The 10,056-nt window shown below is 48.1% G+C and overlaps 1 non-coding gene across 1 annotated transcript; it reads left to right on the top strand.

Moving 5' to 3' along the window:
* Positions 1 to 527: 527 nt before the first annotated feature.
* On the top strand, positions 528 to 601 carry trnat-ugu (transfer RNA threonine (anticodon UGU)). The gene has a single exon. It is a non-coding gene; the product is annotated as a tRNA-Thr (tRNA).
* Positions 602 to 10,056: the final 9,455 nt, after the last annotated feature.

Here is a 10,056-nt window from a genome sequence, read left to right on the forward strand (position 1 = left end):
AACATTCATGGTTGAACACATAAACACTGATCTATCCATACAGTGTAGAAACAGATATATCCCTGAGTGTATAAATATACATTCACATATAATTTGTATATACTCTTTTCTTATATTTAGTGGTTGTCCCTCTGTTTATGGCAAGCTGTAACATAGTGTGCCGCTAAGGTTACACAATTTCTCTCTTCCCCTAATAGGTATGGGAGTTTTTGGTCATCATTCAAATTTCTGAATTCCGGGCATGTTTTTGTGAATTTTGGGTAGAAATTCTCCCTTATGCCCTGATATTTTCTACAAGCTGTGAGGAAGTGCATCTCTGTCTCCACCACACCCTGACTGCAATGAGAACATATCCTGTCCTCTCTTGGTAGCCGGGTCTGCCTGTGTCGACCTTTTTCGATCGCCAGGTTATGTTCACTGGGTCTGCACATTGTCAAGGTTTTTCTCAGTTTGCTATCCTTTACCATGGTCAGGTAATCAGCCATGTTGTGTTGCACTAACGGGAATGAGAGCAATCTTATATCAGTGGCTCCATAGCTCAGGGGTTAGAGCACTGGTCTTGTAAACCAGGGGTCGTGAGTTCAAATCTCACTGAGGGCCTGTGCTAAGTTAGTTTTTGTTTCTGAACTCGCCATTAATCCACCAAATGTTTTCTTTTAAGTATGAAACAGTTCAGAGACCATCCCAAGAACAGTCTCTCACTCCCCTCCCCCTCTCCTTGCATTCAAATCCCCTGTTCTCCCCTTCACCCCCTCGCTACACATTTCTCTCACCTTCTTCACCTCCTCTCTCTACCCTTCCCCCTCCCACTCTGTCCTTTCCTCTTGGGGAGACAAGAAGGCGGATGGGGAGAGGGAGAGTAAAGGGAAGGAGAGAGACTGTGGGTGAAGTGCAGAGAGGGCCAGAGATAGAGAGAGGGGAAGGAGAGAGAGTGTGGGGAAAGGGATAGAGAGAGGGGAAGGGGAGAGAGTGTGGGGAATGGGATAGAGAGATGGGAAGGGGAGAGAGTGTGGGGAAAAGGATAGAGAGAGGGGAAGGGGAGAGAGTGTGGGGAAAGGGATAGAGAGAGGGGAAGGAGAGAGAGTGTGGGGAAAGGGATAGAGAGAAGGGAAGGAGAGAGAGTGTGGGGAAAGAGATAGAGAGAGGGGAAGGAGAGAGTGTGTGCGGAAAGGGATAGAGAGAGAGTGTGGGGAAAGGGATAGAGAGAGGGGAAGGAGAGAGAGTGTGGGGAAAGGGATAGAGAGAGGGGAAGGAGAGAGAGTGTGGGGAAAGGGATAGAGAGAGGGGAAGGAGAGAGAGTGTGGGGAAAGGGATAGAGAGAGAGTGTGGGGAAAGGGATAGAGAGAGGGGAAGGAGAGAGAGTGTGGGGAAAGGGATAGAGAGAGGGGAAGGAGAGAGAGTGTGGGGAAAGGGATAGAGAGAGGGGAAGGAGAGAGAGTTTGGGGAAAGAGATGGAGAGAGGGGAAGGAGAGAGAGTGTGGGGAAAGGGATAGAGAGAGGGGAAGGGGAGAGAGTGTGGGGAAAGGGATAGAGAGAGGGGAAAGAGAGAGAGTGTGGGGAAAGGGATAGAGAGCGGGGAAGGAGAGAGAGTGTGGGGAAAGGGATAGAGAGAGGGGAAGGAGAGAGAGTGTGGGGAAAGGGATAGAGAGAGGGGAAGGGGAGAGAGTGTGGGTGAAGTGGAGAGAGGGAAGGAGATAGAGGGAGGGGAAGGGGCGAGAGTGTGGGTGAAGTGGAGAGAGGGAAGGAGATAGAGGGAGGGTAGTGGAGAGATGGAAGGAGAGAGGCGGAATGGGAGAGAGAGAGTTAAGCGGAGAGACAGAGTGAAAAGAATAGAGAGGGAGAAGAGAGGAGGGAGGGAGAGCGAGGGGAAGGGGAGAGAGAGGCGGATGGAGGAGGGGAAAATGAGAGAGGGGAAATGGGAGAGACAGATTGGGAAGGGAGAGGAGAGAGAAAAGGAGGGAAGGAGATAGAGAGAGGGAAGGAGAGAGGTGGAAGGGGAGAGAGAGCGAAGCAGAGAGACAGAGTGAGAAGGGGAGAGAGAGAGAAAGCGAGAGAGCGAGTGCAAGTCAGAGAGAGGGAGAAAGTAAGAGAGAGAAAGGGAGAGAAAGAGAGAGAGTGAATGTGAGAGAGAAAGTGAGAGTAATAAAGCAAGAGAGATAGAATGTGAGTGAGAGAGAAAGTATGCGAGAGAGAGAATGAGAAAGTGAGAACAAGAGAGATATAGAGAAAGGGATGGAGGGAGAGAAAATGAGAGATAGAGAAAGTGAGAGAGTGAAAGAGAGAGAAAGAGAGAGGAGGTAGCGAAAGTGAGAGAGAGAAATTGAGTGGGAGAGAAAGTGAGAGTGAGAGAGAGAAAGTGAGAGAGAAAAAGATAGAGAGAAAGTGAGAGAGAGAGAAAATGAGAGAGAGAAACAGAGAGAGAGAAAGAGAGTGTGAGAGAGAAAAAGAAAGAGAGAAAGTGAGAGAGAGAGAAAATGAGAGAGAGAAACAGAGAGAGAGAGAGAGAAAGAGAGTGTGAGAGAGAAAAAGAGAGAAAGTGAGAGAGGGAGAGCAAGTGAGAGAGCAATTGAGATAGTCAATGCGAGAGAGAGAAAGTGAGAGAGAGAGAGAGAGAAAGTGAGGTAGAGAAAAATTCGAGAGAAACTGAGAGAAAGAGAGAGAGAAAGTGACAGAGAAAAATTGAGAGAGAGAAAGAGAGAGGAGAGAGAGAAACTGAGAGAAAGAGAGAGAGAGAAAGTGACAGAGACATTGAGAGAGAGAAAGAGAGAGGAGAGAGAGAAACTGAGAGAGAGAGAGAGAGAGAACAAGTGAGAGAGAGAGTGGTAAAATGAGAGTGAGAAACAGAGAGAAAGTGAGAGAGACACAGAAAAAAAGAGAAAGAGGTAGAAAGGGAGTGACAGAGACGACCAAAAACTCCCATACCTACTAGGGGAAGAGAGAAATTGTGTAACACTAGCGGCACACTATGTTACAGCTTGCCATAAACAGAGGGACAACCACTAAATATAAGAGAGTATATATAAATTATATGAAAGTCTATTTATACACTCAGGGATATATCTGTTTATACACTGTATGGATAGATCGGTATTTTTGTGAGCAAACATGAATGTTTTTCGATGCTTTGGCAACATAAGATGTAACTTGTCATGCCAATAAAGCGATTTGAATTGAATTGAATTGAGTGACAGAAAGATAGAGAGAAAGATAGAGAGAGAGTGGTAGAGACACAAAGAGGGAGAAATATAGAAAGAAGGAGGCAGAGAGACTGAGAGAGAGATGTGTAACTGAGTTGCCTTGGGACGTTTTAGTACGTGAAAGTTGCTCTCTTGTTGTTGAGAGGTGACTATTGAAGAGCCTGAGGCAGGTATCGGGGGATGAGACACAATCTGAGTGGTGAACTGCGCCCTGCCTCATTCTTCAAACACACAGCACTAACTGGAATGAGAAGCAATTCAGTGCAGGTGGCTCCATAGCTCAGGAGTTCGAGCAGTCGTTTTATTTAAACCAGGGGTCGTGAGTTCAAATCTCACTGGTGCCTCTGCAAATTTGTTAATTCACAGCATGTTTACTTTTAAGTGTGAAACAGCTCCGAGACCAACACGAGAACAGGCTCTCTCTCCCTTCCCAATATCCATCTCGCTCCCTCCTTCCGATCAATTCCCCTGTACTCCCCTCTTTGCCTGCCTCGCTCTCACCACATCTCTCCCCTTTCCTCTCTCACTCTGTCCTTTCCTCTTGGGGAGAGTAGAAGGAGGAGGATGGGGAGAGATGAGGTGAAGGGAAAGAGATAGAGAGAGGGGAAGTGGACAGCTGGAAGGAGGGAGGTAGAAAGCGGTAAGACAGCGTGAGGAGAGAAAGAAGAGAGAGGAGAACGAGGGGAAAGGGAGAGAGAGGTGGGATTTGGAGAGGGGGGATGCCGAGAGCGGCAAGGTGAGATAGAGCGAGGGGAAGGGCAGATGGAGGAGGGGGAAATGAGAGAGGGGAAACAGGGGAGACAAAGTGGGAAGAGAGAGAAGGGGAGGGAAGGAGATAGAGGCAAGAGGGAGTGACAGAGTTAGAAGGGGAGGGAAGAGAAGAATGAAGGGAAGGAGATACAGAGAGGGGAAGTGTAGGGGTTCGCAAAATTCCCCTATTTTCCTTGAAGATCGGGAAATATTGGTCCACATCGTGGTTGAAGAATTATGTGTTTTGAATTGCCTCTGGGTTGGATCAATGTTTTTAAAGCATACTCAGAGCCACGAAAGACTGCTCTGAGATGGGCAGCACGTGGACAACACCGGAATCGAGGAGTTCTGCGGAAATATTCGCACACATTAAGACAGAACATTTGATTTGAATTTGTGCCCTTGAGCCTGGTCAATCACAAAAAGGTTTTAAAATGGCCGTCAGAAAGCATTGGCCAAGAACAGTGCGGCTTGGAAAAGCAGCTTGTGCAGCTTGTTATGTGTCTGTTTGAAAGACCTGTCAATCAAACCAGGGATTTTCCCTTTTGTGGAGAGGCAAGGTTTGTTTATACGAAACTGCAGGATGTTTATTTACTTAAGGGATTAGCCCACTTGAACCGAAACCGCAGAACAATTGGCTTCTATTTACACAGAAAATCCAAACCCATTCAAAGCACTTACACACAATAGATACATCTAAACTCAGGAAAAGGACTTTTGATATGCAACAGTTTAGGAATGAATGGGTTTTTGAATCACCCAATTCTAAACAATAAGGCAGTTGGATTCCCTTTTGTTTTAGCCCAGGTGAACTCCGGATGTGGGCGGGTACACTTTGGCCCCAGAGTGCAGACACATTAAATCGCTCACTTTGAATCTGCCAGTCATGGCTTTCTTTTGTGTATTGGAACTTTTGGGCACGAATTTTGCACACAGACCTTTTCAGCGCCAAACAGGAGTTGGCAGGATATAAAAGATAGCTCCTGAGAAGCTATCTCTCTCTCTTACTTCGCTGGACCACAGGTGAGCAGGGTTTCTGACTCCTCAGCAAGGCCACCTAGTCAGGTGTTAGGGGGGGGTGATTTAGGGGAAATTGCTAAGATTGTTTAATCAACATTGTAGCCATCAATCCCTCGTTTTTGCTGTCTGCCTTCCCCCATTTAAGCAATGTTACTGTAATTACTGTGTTCATGTGGCATAGTTTAAATTTGATTACAGTTTCTTTAGGTTAACAAAGTTTGACTTTCTCACACCCAGACCAGTTGTCTGCTTTTAATATATCATTAATTATAAGTCCTTCAGTCAGAACTGGAAGGTGGGGTAGCGATTCGAAACCGCTGTTTGAATTGGTTTAAGGGTAGCAGGCAAAGGCTGCTGACCAGGTAAATTACCGTAAACCAGGTAAAAGGTTGGAATTGGTCAGGGTGCGGGCAAAGCTGCCTGACCAGGCAAATTACCGTAAACCAGTTAAAAGATGCCCCCCTACAGAAGGAGAGAGGTGGAAGGGGGCAAGAGACAGAGTGAGAAGGGGAGAGAGCGGGAAAGTGGAGAGTGTGAGAGAATAGGTGAGAGAAGGGCGGATGGAGGAAGAGCAATGAGACTGAGGAAGGGCGAAGGTGAGAGAGAGAGTAAAAGCCTTTCAGACGCAAGAGCTAAACCCAGAAAAGAGTCCCCTGAGTCAGCTGCTACTGAAACTAAGTAACCAGCCGGACCCTGACCAGCCCCAGACCAACACAGCCGTCCAAACACCAATCCGAGTGAACCAAATCATTAAAAAATGCAAAGAAACCTACCTGAAACATTGTAACAAAATAACCGAAAGCCAAAGCAGATTAGAATGTTACCGGGCCCTAAAAAGAGAATATAAACTGGCAGACTACCTCACGACCATCAGAGACACAAAACAGAGACAGACCCTCACCAGGTACAGACTAAGCGACCACCAACTGGAAATTGAAAAAGGCAGATACAAGAAATCCTGGCAGCCTAGAGAGAATAGAATATGCGATCAATGTCTGGCCGGCGAGGTTGAAACAGAGATGCATTTCCTCCTAAAATGCGAAAAATTCAACACATCAAGAAACATATTATTCAACAAGCTAAGCCAAACAACCCCAGATTTCAAGGAATTGGATGACCTGTCAAAATTGAGATTAGTCCTAGGAGAAGGAGACAGACCATACCTTGGGGCCAAATATGTAACAACATGTCACAACCTGAGGACTGTTTAAAATTAAGACTGTTTAAAATTAATATTGAACGTACCAAATGAAGTACAAAGACTGTTTAAAATTAATATTGTTTAAAAGTAATATTGTATGTACCCAACAAATGTCAAATCGATTGACACCTACAGAATGTTGGAAAACTGTACCTTTTTGCTATGTAAGCTTTGGCAATATGGTTCTCTGTAAACTTTCATGCCAATAAAGCATTTGAATTGGAATTGGAATTGGAGTAAAAGTAACAGAGAGGGAGAGAGAAAGAGAGAGAAAGTGAGAGCGCCACAGAGAAAAAGAGAAAGAGCTAGAAAGGGACAGAGAGTGACAGAAAGTGGTAGAGACACAAAGAGGGAGAAATATAGAAAGAAGGAGGCAGAGAGACTGAGAGAGAGATAGAGTGTAACTGAGTTGCCTTGGGACGTTTTAGTACGTGAAACTTGCTCTATTGTTGTTGAGAGGCGACTATTGAAGAGCCTGAGGCAGGTATCGGGGGATGAGACACAATCTGAGTGGTGAACTGCGCCCTGCCTCATTCTTCAAACACACAGCACTAACTGGAATGAGAAACACTCCAGTACAGGTGGCTCCATAACTCAGGGGCAAAAGCACTGGTCTTGTAAACCAGGGGTTGTGAATTCAAATCTCCCTGGGGCCTCTGCAAATTTGTTAATTCACAGCATGTTTACTTTTAAGTATGAAAAAGCTCTGAGGCCAACACAAGAACAGGCTCTCTCGCCATTCCCAATCTCCACCTCTTCCTCTCCTTCTGTTCAATTCCCCCTCTTTGCATCTCTCATTCACCTCCTCTCTCTGCACTTTCCCCTCTCTCTCACCACTTCCCTTCCTCCTACTCTCTCCCCTTTCCTCTCTCTTTCCCCCTCTCACTCTGTCTTTTCCTCTTGGGGAGAGTAGAAGGAGGATGGGGAGAGAAGAGGCGAAAGTGAGAGAGTGTGTAGGGGAGAGAGAAAAGGGAAGGAGATAAAGAGGGGAAATGGGAGGCGGGAAGCGGTAAGACAGCGTGAAAAGAGGAGAGAGGGAGAGAAGAGAACGAGGGGAAAGGGAGAGAGAGAGGCGGATGGAGGAAGTGGGAGTTGGAGAGGGGGGATGCTGAGAGCGGGAAGGTGAAATTAGGGCGAGGGGAAGGGGAGAGGCAGGTGGAGGAGGGGAAAATGAGAGAGAGGAGAGACGAAGGGAGAGAAGAGAGAAGAAGAGGGAGTGACAGAGTTAGAAGGGGGGAGGGAAGGAGAGAGGTGGAAGGGTGCAAGAGACAGGGAGAGAGTGGGAAAGTGCGAGTGAATAGATGAGAGAACGGTGGATGGAGGAAGAGCAATGAGACTGAGGAAGGGCGAAGGGGAGAGAGAGAGTGAAATAGAGAGAAAGTGAGAGAGTGACGGAGAAAAAGAGAAAGAGGTAGAAAGGGAGTGACAGAAAGATAGAGAGAGAGTGGTAGAGACACAAAGAGGGAGAAATATAGAAGAAAGGAGGCAGAGAGGGATAGAGTGTAACTGAGTTGCCTTGGGACGTTTTAGTACGTGAAAGTTGCTCTATTGTTGTTGAGAGGTGACTATTGAAGAGCCTGAGGCAGGTATCGGGGGATGAGACACAATCTGAGTGGTGAACTGCGCCCTGCCTCATTCTTCAAACGCACAGCACTAACTGGAATGAAAAGTAACCCCATGCATGTGGCTCCATATCTCAGGGGTTAGAGCACTGGTCTTGTAAATCAGGCGGTCGTGAGTTCAAATCTCACTGGTGCCTATGCAAATTTGTTAATTCACAGTGTGGTAAAGCCACTGAGGAACTCCAAACAACTATATATAATTCCCTTTAGTGATGTGTTAACTACAGACTGAATCTGTACCATTGTATATACTGTTTGCATGTACAGAACATTGTCCTTTTAAGAGCGCAAGCAAACATGATGATGTCATACTGCCAATCATGTGATCACCCAAAGGTGGGAAAAATGTGATGACATCATGATGCCATCCACAGGACCGCCCTGGTAGTCCTCGTGGTGCTTCAGACCTGTATTCATAGTTCTCTTGCATCAATCTGTTTAAACTCATTAGTTTGACATTAAAAACCTTTTTGATTGATTGCCTGCATTGGACTCAATCTCTGGATAGGAATTTGGCCATTCCTACATTGGTGACCATGACTTTTGTGAACGGATTTCGCGAAAGGAACACAGCATGGAGGCAAACGCCATTTTGTTGAAGCACCGCAGTTCTGGGAGCAACAAGCGACCTCGTGGTTCATCCAAGTTGAAGCCCAGTTCGCCCTGAGAGGCATCGTTGTGATCAGACCCGATACTTATATGTGGTCTCCACTCTCGACGACTCTGCTGCCTCGTGGATCATCAGTCTTCTCGAGAATCCACCTACTGACCGCAAGTATGAGACCCTCAAGGCGCGGTTGCTACAGGTTTTCGGGCTCACGAAATCGGAGCACGCCCGGCGTCTGCTCGCTATGCCCGGGATCGGGGACTCCAAACCTTCCGAGCTGATGAGCCAGATGCTCACACTCCTCAGCTCCGAACCGCAATGCTTTCTCTTCAGAGAGTTATTCCTCAGCCAATTATTGGAGCAGGTGCAAGCGGCCTTGGCGAGATCCGAGGTCGAAGACTGCGCAATGCTCGCTGCTGAAGCAGACAAAATATTCGCAGTTACACAACAGCACTGCGCTGCCACAAGGCGCCCATCCCCACAGCCGCCGCCCCAGCTCCTCAGCCCGTGGGGCTGTGCTTCTACCACGCGCGGTTTGGCACGAAGGCGAGATGTTGCCACCCTCCCTGCAGCTTCTCTCAAAAAAAACAACTCCGTCCAATGAAGAACGGGTCTAACGTGCGCCCCGCGGCCGCGATGGCAATTGGCAATGCAGGCAAGCTGCTCTTCATCACAGATGCCATCTCCGGTCGTCGGTTCCTGTGCGACACCGAGGCGCAGTACAGCATTCTACCCGCGTCAGCTCTTGATGTACAGGCTGGGAAGCACGGCCTCCCCCTCGAAGCGATTAATGGCGGTGCTATTCAGACCTTCGGTAGACGGTGGGTCCAGGTGTGTTTCGGCAGCCAACGGTTTTTCTGGGAATTCGTTACGGCCAAGGTTTCGCAAGCCATTCTCGGTGCAGATTTCCTGTGCGCCAACGGCCTCCTGGTTGATGTAAGGAACCGGCGGCTGATCAACGCGGCCACGTTTCACTCTATCCCTTGCCACCGTAGTAACACCATGTCACGCACCGTCTCCTGCGCTTTCCCGACTCCGGATGAGTTCGCTCACCTGCTGGGCGAATTTCCAGACCTGACCAGGCCCACGTTCTCCTCCAAGGCCACGAAACATGGTGTGGAACACCACATCAGCACCACCGGCACCCCGGTCCACGCGCGGGCCCGACGCCTCGAACCTGGCAAGCTAGCGGTCGCGAAGGCGGAGTTCGCAACGATGGAGCATTTAGGGATTATTCGCATGTCGAATAGTCCCTGGTCTTTGCCTCTTCACATCGTACTGAAACATGGCGGCGGATGGCAGCCCTGCAGCGACTATTGGTGCCTAAACGATGCCACCACTCCTGATCGATACCCGATCCCCCACATCCAAGATTTCTCTGCCCATTTGGCAGGAAACACCGTTTTTCCCAAGGTTGACCTTGTCCGGGGCTACCACCAGGTCCCGGTGCACCCGCAAGGCATCCAGAAGACCGCAGTCATCACCCCTTTCGCTCTCTTTGAATTTTTAAGGATGCTGTTTGGGTTGAAGAACGCCACCCAGGCTTTCCAACGCCCATGGACTCCATGCTGCGGGACCTCAAGTTCCTCTTCGTCTACTTAGACGACATTCTCATTGCCAGTCCAAATAAGGAGGAACACATCTCTCACCTCCGCATCC

The sequence above is a fragment of the Somniosus microcephalus genome, unplaced genomic scaffold (assembly GCF_052327205.1).
Source record: "Somniosus microcephalus isolate GS21.2 unplaced genomic scaffold, FLI_Smic_1.0 unresolved_chr2, whole genome shotgun sequence".
NCBI lineage: Eukaryota > Metazoa > Chordata > Chondrichthyes > Squaliformes > Somniosidae > Somniosus > Somniosus microcephalus.